Consider the following 14497-nt stretch of genomic DNA (forward strand, 5'->3'; position numbering starts at 1 on the left):
TTTTTTGTTTTGTTTTTTGGACAAATACAGATTCTGATGACCACTTGTAAATCAATGTTGTCAAATTAATGTATGGTTCAATGGAGCAAGGTAAGTGAATCCAGTTCAGGTAAGTCTACATTTTAACAATCTGAATCATCTGCAATCTGGGTGAGTACACATGATTCTGTATAATGTATGGAAAAGTTTATTCGTGCATTACAAAATTGAAAAACGACAGTTTCTGTTGATGTACACATTGGAGACTATGTAAAAGGTGAGTTAACGATTCTCTCCCAATGGAGGGAACAGCATGGGATGTCAATATTCAGGGTATGCAGTGTGTGATTGATACATTACATTACATTAATTGGTCATGTGCATTTTTTCAATCAGTCTAACCAATGTATTTTTCCCACACTGAATTCAGGCTTGAAACAAAGGTAAGGTAATGATTATGATGGCTTTTAAAGACACTTTGAGTCATGCGGAGGTCAATATTATTTGTTGTTATTAATTTGTTAGATGATTGTTAAGCAATTTCTTGTGCTGAAAGTCTAAAGTCTGTGTTTTGTATCAGGTTGAAAATGCTGTGTCCAGCGGCCTCACAGGAACTGCCTGCACTGATGAACAGCCCCTTTGGACCAGTGGGACCCAGAGGAACCCTCGCTCCAAAGCTGTTGGCTGACATCCGTTTTGCCCATCAAAAACCTACGGATGCTTTCCAGACACCCGATGTGAGAGCGAGCCATCCTACCTTTACCTCCCACCCCTGTTTTTCAGACCCAGGATGACATAAGAAAAGGCCTACATCACTTGAAGCTGCCTGTGTCAAGCCTTCTCCATAAGTGCTTAAATGCTACCCCACAGCACCATAGTGCTACAGCACCGCAGTCACAGGAGTGTGCTGCCCATGTCAACCATGACGGCACCAACATTTGCCCAAAATCGGAAAATAAAAATTACGGCCAGCTCTGCAAAGAAGGTCCCAATCAGAGCCAACCCTCAACATTTTTTGAAGGAGCACCTGTACTCCCATTTCCATCGGAATACAGCAACAGAGCATGGTGTTTGCAGTGAGGCTTTTGCTGTGCAGTGGCTAGAGGGCTGTGGGAATCCAGCCACACGCAGAGGCACGGTTCTGTGTGTGGCTGAGGCCTGGCCCTCAGCGAGCCCTGATGGGGTTTTCAGCACAGGTGAGCTCCTCGAAATAAAATGCCCTTTGCTGAGAAACAGCTCTATGGAGGACCTGATGGGAAGCCAGAGGTTTGATGTTAAAATGGTGGAAGGGAAGCGACAGCTACAGCAAAATGGGCCATGTGGCTTCTACACACAGGTGCAGCTGTGTATGTTAAGCACAGGCCTGAGAGCATGCAGGCTGCTTCTCTGGTTGTCATCACAGCAGGTGATGTTGGTTGTGCTGTTCGACGAGGAGTTCTGTGCCAGGACAGTGGCCAGACTGAAGAGGTTTTATTTTAAGTTCATTCCACCTCATTTGTGTGAGGAGTTTGATGCAGGTCGCCTTGTTCTTTCCAAGCGTTACATTGAGCTATGTTAAGTCAAGTGCTTGAGAAGAAAGTGTGAGTTTATTAGAGATATGATTATCTTTAGAGATATGTTATTATTGTTGTTATTGTTCAAAACATGTATTGGTATTTATAATACATATTATACGTGGATCAATTGTGTGTATTCTGTAACCTTGTAATTAAACAGAATTCACACAATTGATCCATGTATGTTCAATTATATTTCATCTAATATTTCTAATATGTTCTTAAAAAACAAACCTGAACAAAACATAGCTGATGAAAATAATTTAATTATTTGTTTGTTTTTTTATGTTAATCACAAGTTATTTTCATTGTGAGCAAAAAAGCATGAATACAATTACATATGTGAAAACTATAAAACACAATAAACAAATATTATAATATAAAATACACTGTGGTGACTGCCATGCATATACCAAAAAACAACTTTTAAACAACCGAACACTGAAGAGACCACTGCATTGAAGGCTTAACGATCTTCTGGGTCATTAATTATGTCACCACGTAGGTTACATAGTTCTGCACAAACTCTCAGGATCTTATCAAATTTAGGGGCCAGAATAATCGGGACTGTTTGAGAAATAATTCTATAGTTTTTCAGTCTACGTATCACACGTTCAACGTGGACACGTATGTTTGCGATGGGTCTTGTGGTGGTGGTGTCCTCTTCTGACAGTTGGTTGCCTTTCCTGGTGAACGCTGGCAGGGTGAGCTTCACTTTCCTTTCATACAGGAGGTCTTGGATGGCAAACCCCCTGTCTGCCATAACTTTATCACCTGGGCGTAGGCAATCCAGAAAACCTGAATCTGATGTAATGAATTTAGCACTGCATCTTCCTCCGTATGCGGGTGAAATGAACATGATGGTGCAATTGTCACCAAGTATTTGATGGTGTTCTGGCTGTAATATTGACTGTATGACTCGCCCCTTGAGTCCATGTTGTGTAGCTTCTGAAGGGGGGTCTCGGAGCAATAAATGATACATGTCAAGTTGGGGTAATGTTCCTGAAAGGAATGGGGCATCTTTGCCTGAATTGCCCCCTCGGGCAGCAATGGAACATAACATCTCATGTTTCTTCCATGAAGTTCAACCAACAGGAGGTGACTTTACTGACTATAGACTGTGATGTTCCAAACCTTTCCGCTAGGTCACCCTGGAGTAAATTAAGCCGGAGCTTCATCAGAGTCATCAAGAGCTGATCTATGGGTGATAGCTGTGAGGAGTTAACATATTCCTTTGTCAGGTTTTCAGCTAATGCATTAAAAGCTTCAATCCTGTATATAGCAGACAGAGGTGGTCATTTCTGAGCAACTGAAGATTCACCTCAGATGGAGCACACTGTGTTGCCTGATCACTTTGAAGGGGTAGGTGAAGTGCTAGAGGGCCTGCATAGCTCTATCTGACAGACTGGGATCACCCCACTGATGCATCCAAGGTACCGGAAGGACAGGGTGTTACAAGCAGATCATTTAAACATGTCTTCCATTGCATCGCTGGTTGATGTTCCTGTGAAGAAAAAAAAATAGTGAGTTTCACGCTTTTCATATTTGAAAATAATAGCTGGGCTACCTATGTTGGTGTGGCAGACACAGTATTACTGTGCTCAAAAAAAGAAAATATATATTAGCCTAGTATAAAATGGAATACAATAACAGTTCTATATATACACAAGACGGTTGAAGTTTTAAAGTTACAGCAATTATTTAGATATGCACAAGTTTTTGAAATGAGGAATAGGCTATTATAAATAGATAGAATAAAACTAGATAAACAGAAATCAGATAGGTGATGACATTGTTCAAGTTGTGTTGTGTAATACAGCCAGTTAAAGTGCAGGAAATTGTCCAGAGTTATACAATAAGATTTAGATTTCATATCTAGTCCATGAAGAAAAAAGGTTAGAGTAGACCTTCAGTTGAATAAGTTGAATAAGCAGCATCGCAGGCAGCATAGAGAAATACAAGCTGGCTCATTTTGCATAATTGTGCATTTAGTAGTTTTTCATGTATAGGGACGTAAAGGCTGTTTGACATTCAATGGATTTTTAAAAAAGATTGTGGAGTTTGAGGCAATGCTTTGCTGATAGTTTTTACCTTCTGGGGTTGCTGACGATGAAAGTGTGTGTCTGTGTGTAGGCTGGATTGGAGCTGTGTGTCGGATCTTGTTGTGCGGTGTGTTCACATAAACAAAATAATTATCGGTGGCTAATTCCTACCGGTAACGTTAAATTAACATTTTACCTGACGCTCTTATAAGCACCCGATGCGTCTCCTTAGCTTGAGTTTCATATCCCAGCCATTTCTCAGGAATTGGGTGGTCCGCTGTTGGCTTCCCATCCACAAAGTGGCAGACGTAGGGTCTTTTAGGGGACTGTTTTAAATGTAGGGCTTTTAGCCAGGAGCGCAGGGCCCCGTTTCCCGAAAGCATCGTTAGCCTAAGTGGATCCAGAAGTGCGTCGTACGAGCATCGTACAGTTTTCACACCGTTTCCCGAAAGCATTGTGGGTAACGAACGTCGTGAAAATGCTCGTAGCTAACGAGGACTCCAGGGGTACTCGCAGGATGCTAAGAGCATCGTTAGCCTACTATAGCCTCAGTGGCGTCACCAGAGGACATTCCAATACCACGGAATGCCCAGCTGGCGCAATTTAGCAACCAAAAACAGTGGTTACTATCGATATATTACTCATAGACTACTGTTAGATAGAGACTTGTTAGAAGTCACAACAACATAAATTATTGCAGCAATTTAAAATTCCAAAAATACATGCGCAGCCGAAATGTATTGAGCCGTGGGTCAATGCCTAGCCTCTGCGTTTGAATGATAATGAATGAATGGAACGTTGCATTTTTAATGTCTACAAATATTCTAGACTAGAGAGTGCGCGCCAATCAATGAAACATTATGCGGAATCAGATAAAGTCGGCTCTCTTTGATGTGCAAAGTATGTTTCAGAAATCAGCACATTGAGATGAATGTAGTTGTCACACAAGCTATTTTGGATTTTTGTAATATGGAATTATTTCAAGGGGGGAAATGCCGTGAAAAAATGTATGCACAGTGCGTTCAGGGTTAGGACTGATATGTCGGCCTAGGCCTAATCAATTTTGTTTTAATATCTTTAGCATTCATATTATTGTAGTCTATTCTTTTCGTAGGCAACTCTGCTGTTGGCCTTGATGGGGAGATATTTTAACCCTTTTTAACTCCATTTTCCTGCGACATTCCTGCGTCTTCCCCTCCTACATAGCCTGTTTCAGCACCGTGTCAGTGGACAGTTACAATCCTATGAACGTCGTGAGTGCAGTGAACGCGCGTCCATGTTAAGAGGAGTCTCGGGAAACGCTCCAAAGAAATTCACGATGGTTCGCAAGATCCATCGTGAGAATGATCGTACGAGCGAAGTTCCATTGTTATCGGGAAACGAGGCCCAGGTCCTCTTCAGTGGATGATGTTGGGAATAAATTAAACGGTGGCCCATAACAGGATCTCCTTTTCTTATGTTGAAAGCACTCTGATTCAAGAAAAATACGCCTCTTTCTCCAGTTATTGTGGCATCCACGGACTGAACATATACATAGACACATAACTAGACATGTTTTTTTTTTTTAAGTATCAAACGGCATCAGCGGCTACAAGTAACAGTAAGCGACTACAGTATCAATACAGTGGAAGTTCCAAAATAAAACTAACCGGAAGTTCGAACACAATGTCAACAATAATGGCATCCTCCGTGTCGGGTTCGAAAATAAGGTGAATACCGAGTTCAGTGATGACGCTCTCAACAAAAATGGCTGCGCCTGTAAAGAGATTTTTTTATTTTTTATTTGTACCACGTTGGTAATTTTAATGTTGATTTAAAATGCTCTTACACAGTAAGATTACATTGATTACATTGCTACTTTATTCCGGTCACCAATTTATGCATTGCACGGTCTTGCTGTGCGTGCAATGCAATGTAAAATTGTGTTGTTTGTTTTCGAGCTGGTTTGCTAAAGAGGCTAATATAGCTAACAATAAAAAACGACTAGGCAATTTCATGACATAATCACAAAGACGAACGGGAACACTATAAGTGCTCCGAGACCGGGAATGAGGTCACAAGTGCAACTCGGAAGGCTGGTGTCCGAGGCATCTGGATCACACCATTAGAGAGATGGCTGATGCCATCTCTCTAAGTAAAAAAGTCGCTGCACCCAGCCCAAACCAATCGGAAATAAGTGTATACATGAGCTGTTCTTCCACTTCCAATCGGATCAGAAGTGTACATGTAAACCCGGCGACTGTTGGCGACAACCCGATTTAAATCAATACAACAAGAACGCATGGATCAAAAGAGAACTTGTTGTAGTCCATCTTCGGAAAATTGTAGTTTCATGCTACAATCATTAACAAGAACGAACCTAACTGATTATTCTGTCTCGTTCGTTGTCAGACTCAACTCCTCCCAGACCCACTAGTCTCTGACAAGCTGACTCGCCCTTCGTTCACTGACTGAATGGTGAAGAGGGGACAGGCTTAGTGAACTAGCGTACGATAATAATGTAACGAGCTGGGTTAATGTGGTTCGGTTATTATGCGTTCAGCAGCAATGCAAATGTTCTCATGTGTTGGGTTATGCACTAATGTTATTAGTGGGGGTTAATAAGGGATTGTCTCGCGAGAAGGGGGGGGGGGGACAACGTGAGGGAGGGTCCGGAAGCGGCGGGTTGTTGTAGTGAGACCTGTGTTACGGCGGGATGTACGAGTGGTCACGGCCAACAGTGATCGGAGACAAACTGTGGATTTACCAAATAAAGGTCAGGATTGTAAGCCGGACATCGACTGTTTATTCAACGCTGAACCACGTGAGGTGGACATTACACTGGTGTCAGAAGCAGGCCCGCTGCTCCCTGTACGCAGAGTACGCAGAGTGCGTAGGCCACCAAGTACCTGGGGGGGGGGCACCAAAAATTATGGTTTGTAAAACAAATAAAAAGAATTATTGCATTATTGAATTAAAAAAATATATAAATTAGTTATGAAGAGGCCCACCGTTGTTTTTTCTTAATTGTTTTACGGACTGGTTCTTCTCCGGTGTTCGCCGTTATCCTAGCGTCTTGCGGACCCACCACGGGGTGCTGCTGTTTGTACTGCCAACGGACATGGCGCACGGGAGTGGAGCGCGGCCGAAAGTTAAGGGGGAGGAGGGGAGCTACGGTTATGCCCTTGCGGGGGGTCTGGCGGCGGAGTTTGAGCGCGCTGCGGAGACCAGGGCCCGCTTGAGGGAGACGGCGAGGTGCATGGCATGCGACGTGGGAATGGGCTCCACCGACCCCCGACGGAGCAGAGGATATGGCGGAGGCTCCGTCGCAGGCACGTCGGCTCCTCCAGCGCATGACAGCAGTGGGAGTGCACAGCCTGCGTGTCAGAGGGGCGGTGCCTATACTTCCCGGGCCCCGTGTAAAACACCAAAGTACTCCGGTAAGGCAGACTGGCAGGCGTTTCATGCCCAATTCGAACTGTTGTCACAAGCTGCAGGCTGGTCGGAGGATGATAAAGCGCTACAGCTAGCGTTATGCCTTACGGACGACGCACTTGCATGCCTGTTACTGCTCAGCCCAGAGGAACGAAATAATTATGAGGCTCTTGTTGGGGCTCTGCAGAGGCGTTTTGGACATTGCGAACAGCCCGGTCTCCTACGCTCTGAACTTTCCATCTGGCGCCGGCGGCCTGGGGAGCCCCTCCGTGTGATAGCTAAATGACATTGAAACTCTAGCCAGGAGGGCTTATGCCCACATGCCAATTACAATTACAATTAGGGCATTTAGCAGACGCTTTTATCCAAAGCGACTTACATCGGTTAATATACACATTGACACACCGACGGCAGAGTCAACCATGCAAGGTGACAACCAGCTCGTCAGGAGCAGTTAGGGTTAAGTGTCTTGCTCAGGGACACATCAACAATCAGCTAGGAGGGGCTGGTGATCGAACTAGTGACCTTTCGGTTACAAGGCAACTGCTCTACCTCCTGAGCTAAGCCGACCCCCGGAATGCCCCCGGAAATACAGACGGAGCTTGCCAGGGACCAGCTCGTCCAAGCCATAACCCCCAGGGAGCTGCGCATTCAGACCCAGCTCGCCCATCCCCGCTCCATACAAGAGGCTCCGGAACTGGCTCTGGAGAGGGAGATTGTGGGGGGCGGGACCATGGGAGGCAGCCCTGAGGAGAGTGGTCCTACAGTGAGAACCGCTGCATGCACTGATGCAGCCGAAGTAAAGCCTGCATGGGTGGCTGAAATTACCGAATTAATACGGGTTGTCTCCATGCATTCCCATACAACCTCGCCAACGCCCCCTGGTCTGCTGAGGATGCGGACAACCTGACCATCTCCTCAGACAGTGCTCCAAGCATTCCAAAGACCAGGGAAACGGCCCGGGGCCGTTTCCCTGGTCTTGTTGCCGTTAAGGATGGAGGGGCCCAACAGCACAGACAGGGGAGAGGGGCTCCACTGCCCCCTGAAGCAGACGATAACACAGAATCCACGATGGTGGTGGGTTGGACTCATTCAGGGAATTTCTGCCATGTTCCCGTCACCATGCACTGGGCCCCACATACAGCCCTTGTGGACACGGGCTCCACAGCAACACTGATGAGGCCAGATGTAGTTCCGGCGGGGACACAGTTGGAGCAGACTACAGTGCAGCTGAGGACAGTGACTGGTGTGTTTGCCCCTATGCTTGGTAAGGGGAGGGTGACGTTGAATGTGGGAGGTCTGTCAGTGGATTTCACTGTATGGGTGGCGCAGGTGCAGGACCCCTGTATACTGGGGCTGGACTTTTTGAGGGCTGCGCGCTGTCTGCTGGACCTGGGGAAGAACACATTGACATTTCCCGGGGGCCCCAGTGTTAAGCTGATACCGCCCACCCAGTCCCCAAAGCCACACCCCCTGGTCAGGACAGCCATGGAGACACACTGCCATGACACAAAAACCCCAGTAGAGCGAAATACCCCCCCTGTTAGCACCTTCCTGCCACTAGTGCCACATGCCCCCAGCAACGGTCAGCCCCCCTCTGCACATGCCGAATCATCTTCCCCAGCCCAGTCAACTACGGTGGGGGAAACGGACAGGTTGTCGGCGGTGAGAGGGATATGGAGACAGAACTGTGGCCAATTGGAGGAATGGCAGCAGGAGGAGCTGTGGAAGGTGTTATCTGACTTTATGGACATTTTTGCACTAACAGACAATGAAGTTGGCCTGACACACCTGGTTCAGCACGAAATACATACACTGGGGATGCACGGCCGATCAAGACGCGTCCCCGGTGTCTCCCCATGGCTCATCGTGAGGCTGCAGACAGAGCGGTTGAAGAGATGCAAAGAGATGGCATTATTGAACCGTCGGACAGCCCCTGGGCCTCGGGAGTGGTGATGGTGTCGAAAAAGAGGAGCACCAAAATGAGATTCTGCGTGGACTACAGACCGCTGAACAGTGTGACAAAAAAGGACTCATATCCATTACCCAGGATCGATGAGTCATTGGACTTGGTGTCTGGCTCTTCCTGGTTCTCTTCACTAGACCTGCGAAGTGGATACTAGCAGGTGCCCCTCAGCCCTGAAGCAAGACCAAAGACTGCCTTCTGTACGGACAGGGGGTTGTGGCAGTTCCGGGTCCTCGGTTTTGGCCTGTGCAACGCCCCAGCCACCTTCGAGAGACTCATGGACAGGGTGCTGGCTGGCATCCCCCGTCAGAGATGTCTGGTGTATTTGGACAACATCCTGGCCCATGGGAGCTCCTTCCAAACGGCCCTGGAATTGCTGAGGCTGGTGCTGCAGAGAGTGGCGGCGGCGGGCCTAAAATTATACCCGAATAAGTGCAGCTTCATGAGGAAGGAGGTGGAGTTTTTGGGTCACAGACTGGGGGGAGAAGGCATCAGCACACTGGAGGAGAAAGTGCATGCAGTGAGAGACTGGCCGACACCAACTGACCAACGACAGCTGAAGAGCTTCCTCGGCCTGGCCTCATATTACAGAAAGTTTGTGCGAGGTTTCTCCTGCATAGCTGCCCCACTGCACCACCTGCTGCAGAAGGACAGGGACCTTCACCTGGACGCCACAGTGCCAACAAGCCTTCAACTCCCTCCAAAAGGCACTGACTGAGGCCCCTGTCCTCACCCCCCCGGACCCCGGGTTGCAGTTTACTCTGGACACGGATGCCAGCGACTTGGGCCTGGGTGCAGTGCTGGCTCAGGCGGGGCCAGAGGGGGAGAGAGTGGTGGCGTATTTCAGCAAAACCTTCAACAAGGCTGAGTAGCTACCGCTACTGCGTCACACGCCGAGAGCTCCTCGCCATGGTGGCGGTGATTAAGCACTTCAAGTACTACCTCAGTGGCCGGCCCTTCACTGCCAGGGCAGATGATTCGGCACTGCAGTGGCTGATGTCCTTCAGAGAACCAGAAGGCAAAGTTGCGCGCTGGATTGAAACGCTGCAGTCCTATGTCTTCACGGTGGTACACAGGGCCGGAGCCAGCCACGCCAACGCCGATGCCTTGTCCCGCCGCCCCTGTGCATTGGGAGGATGCCAGTACTGTGAGCGGAGAGAAGCACGTGAGAGAGAGCTCCGTATCGAGGCCCCATGCACGAGGGGGCGGGACCAGTCTGCCGCGGAATGCAGATGACGCGGCTGAGTGGCAGACACAACAGGAGCAGGACATGGACATACAAACGGTGCGACAGTGGGTTGAGGCAGGAAAGAGACCACCCTGGGAGGAGGTGACTGGGAGCTCCACTGCATCGAAAGGCATGTGGACTATGTTTGAGGCGCTGAGAGTGAGGGATGGAGTTCTGCAGAGAGCCTGGAAGGAACCTGCTACGGGAGAAGAAAGGTGGCAGGTGATAGTCCCCAGTTCACTGAGAGACGCTGTGCTGAGAGCATCCCATGGGACTGCAGGAGCGGGGCACTTCAGAGTAGCAAAAACACTCCGCCGGCTTCGTCAGGGGTTTTACTGGGTGCGGATCAGAAGGGACGTAGAGGACTTTTGCCGCCGCTGCGACCTCTGCGCGGCCTACAAAGGACCCCCAGATCAGTCCCGTGCGCAACTACAACTACAGGCGGTGGGGGCTCCCATGGAAAGAGTAGCTGTTGATGTCATGGCCCATTCCCCCGCACGAACGCAGGCAACCGGTACGTATTGGTCGCCATGGACTATTTTACAAAATGGCCTGAGGCGTACGCAATACCAGATCAGGAAGCAGAGACGGTGGTTGACGCTCTGGTAGAGGGCATGTTCAGCAGGTTCGGGGTGGCAGAAACCATCCATAGTGACCAAGGGAGGAAGTCGCTGGTCTTCACCGCCATGTGTGAGCGCATGGGCATGCATAAGACCCGGACCACAGCCCTGCACCCCCAGAGCGACGGTCTCGTCGAGAGGTTCAATAGGACCCTAGGAAAGCAGCTGGCAATCCTCACAGCGGAACATCAACGGGACTGGGACACGCACTTGCCCTTCGTCCTCATGGCCTACAGGTCCGCTGTTCAGGAGTCCACCTCATGCACGCCTGCCCTCCTCATGTTGGGGCGGGAGACACGGACGCCAGTGGAGATGGCCTTTGGCAAGCCCCCTGACACCCCTGCTGTTCCTCCAGGGAGAGAGTATGCCAGGAGACTCCAGGATCGGATGGAGTCCGCCCATGTCTTTGCCCGAGACCAGCTGGAGAAAGCGGGCATGAAACAAAAAAGGAACTACGACATAAGGTCAAAGGGAAGACACTTCCAAGCTGGAGAGCTGGTGTGGGTGTATTGCCCCCGCAGGAAGAAGGGACGGTGCCCCAAGTTGGACTTTCATTGGGAGGGGCCTCGTCAGGTGGTGGAGCGGCTGGGTGAAGTAGTGTACCGGGTCCAGCTGCAAGGAAGGAGAAAGAAGGTTGCGCTCCAGAGACAGGTTGGCCCCGTACAGAGGGGATTCTCTCCCTTCCCCAAGCTCGGAGTCCCAGGTGTCCGCCCGGAGGGGCGACGGCGCAGCCGCTGCACGCGGCTACACAGGGGCACACAAGCCCTATTGAAGTCCCATTTCCCCTGCACATACCTCCCCAGAGACAGTGACTAAACCCCCTGTTCACATCCCTCCTTCCCCCTTCCCACCACAGTTACCTTTCACTGCACAGGGGCGTTGCCCCAACCACCCGGCAGAAGCGCCTGCGTCCCCCACGCGGCCGCGGAGACAGGGACGTCGGCCGGCCCGTTTCAGAGACTTTGTGTAGTCCCTCGGGACGAGGGACTTTGTTGGGGGGGAGCTGTGTAACGAGCTGGGTTAATGTGGTTCGGTTATTATGCGTTCAGCAGCAATGCAAATGTTCCCATGTGTTGGGTTATGCACTAATGTTATTAGTGAGTAGAGATGGATTTATTGATTCGTTTCCGCGAACCAGTTCGCGTGATTCAGTTCGCCAAGGGGAGTCGTTCGCGAATCGTTTGTTCGTTAGTTCGTTCAGTCGAGTTTCCGGTAGCGGTGAATCGAATCATACACGGTTCTCTGAGTCAGTCAGACTCAGCCCCTCGTTCGTTAGTTTGTTCGTTCGTTCAGTCGAGTTTCCGGTAGAATCATGGAATGAACGGCTCAGACTCAGCGCCTCCCTCGTTCTCATTCTCATACGTCAACATTACAACTTTAACCAAACGCAGCGGGATGGGGGGTGTAGTTGATTATTGGATGTTTGACATATCAGCAAAATAATAGACTTGATTTAGCAATGATGGTGGGTGTCCCGGGTGTTTTAGGCTCCCATAAACAGAACCCTGTGCAGCCAAAGACTAAATCTAGCTGCCAAAATTAACACTGCCTTCAAAACGAGAGTTGGTTAATTGTGAAAAATGCACTAAACTGTCATCAGACAACGCAGTTATACGCTATTGTAATGACCTCGCCGGTGACAAACCAGGTCACTGAAAACCTGTAACCAACGGCAAAAAGCCACACTAACAACAACCGGTTACCCGGGCAACCCCCCAACCAGGTCCCTTCAACGTGCAAGCCCCCACCCTCCTGTTCTCCCAAGGCCCTCCCCCAGCTGACCTGATGATTCGCCCCCCACACTGATTGACAAGAAGAACATCCAATGCATGCACAGAGAACAACTGGCATAACGGACAACGAAATACAATGCAACACATAACACACAAACTCTTTAAATGTCCCAGGGTCACTACACTATAGACTCTAGAGTTTCTGGTATAAAGGCTGGGACGAATTTCAAATGATAAATATGTACACTTTATGTTGAAAGTATACTGTCGCGATTTCCATTGAAACGAATTGTGCGGTGAGTAGTTTTCACAACGAGAGCTGGTAGGTTGTGAAAAATGTGGTATAAAGGCTGGGACGAATTTCGAATTATAAATATGTACAATGCATCCTTTAAATACGTCCATGCAACAGATGGCCAATGTGAATAATAGATAGCTCGCTCACTAAGCCCATTTGTTTTTTCCCCATTAAACCTGTCGCTTTCTGTCTCTCATTGACTAAAATTCAACGAGAGCGTCCTAGACTCAGTCCTAGAACAGCATACGATTGGCTGGCTCTCGTGAGTCTTGACGTCTCTCAGTCAGTCCCTCCTCACCACTCACACAGTGAGTGAACGAACTGTCAGCGAGTCAGCGACTAGTGGGTCTGGGAGGAGTCGACTCTGAGAACGAACGAGGCGAACGAGGCGAACGAGACGAACGAGAGAGAGGAACCAGTTCAGTTCGTTCGTCCTAACGATTCATTCATTCGAACTGATTCGTTCGCGACCGAGTCAACACTAGTAGTGAGACCTGTGTTACGGCGGGATGTACGAGTGGTCACGGCCAACAGTGATCGGAGATAAACTGTGGATTTACCAAATAAAGGTCAGGATTGTATGCCGGACATCGACCGTTTATTCAACGCTGAACCACGTGAGGTGGACGTTACAATACGATTCAATATCAGTGGAATGACTCCCCCCATCATTGCTAAATCAAGTCTATTATCTTGCTGATATGTTAAACATCCAGTAATCAACTAAACCCCCATCCCGCTGCGTTTGGTTAAATTTGTAATGTTGTGTTGATTGATGAGAACCGTGCATTCCATGATTCGATTAACCGCTGGAGGAAACTCAACTGAACGAACGAACGAACTGACGCTTCTGAACGACTCTTCTTGGCTTACTGACCGAAGCGAACTGAATCAAGGAAAATAATCCATCACTACGCTAGAGACAGTGGCGGATTGGCCGTCGGCAGCACCGGGACGTTTCCCGGTGGCCTGATGGTCCTCCTGGCCTGACTTGAACAGTCACCGGACTGAGGCCCGGGCCAATCAAATCGATCCATCTAGTTACGTAACAACGCCGCTCGGCGACCTGTCGGCGTAACACAACAACCAATTAGCTCCGCTGTCTTCATTCCAGTAGTCGAGAGAAATGGAGAGTCAGAAAAAGAGGAAAGGTGGAGCAGAGAGATAGAGGGACAGAAAACGTAAAGCCCTCGCCACAGACGGAGCAAATGTTGCAAAATAAGTGACATGTTCACCAGAAGGGAAGGTCATTCAAAAACGATCATCGCCAATCGTTTAATCATAACAATGGCGGCGGCAAGCAGTAGTAGCGGGAGCACAGAGGCTCCAACAGCAAAAAAAACACGACTGAGGTGTTCAAAAGTGTGGGATTTTTTCACTCTCAACGCTCCCAACAAGGTGGTTATTTGCAGACTATGCAAATTTACATTAGCGTACCACAGCAGCACTACGGCAATGCACGAGCATTTAAAAAGAAAACACCCGGGAGCTCTGGTTCAGGATGGCCGCAAACCACCGCAAGTTCTGTTGATTTTCCCCCTTCCCCGACCTGGAATGTTCGTTTATCAAGCAGTCGCAGTAGTATACCAAAGATAAAAGTTCGTATGTTTATTAATATTAATATTCTAATATATTCGAAAATGTATTAATAATATTTGGAC

The sequence above is a fragment of the Pollachius pollachius genome, assembly GCF_949987615.1.
Source record: "Pollachius pollachius genome assembly, chromosome: 13".
Taxonomy (NCBI): domain Eukaryota; kingdom Metazoa; phylum Chordata; class Actinopteri; order Gadiformes; family Gadidae; genus Pollachius; species Pollachius pollachius.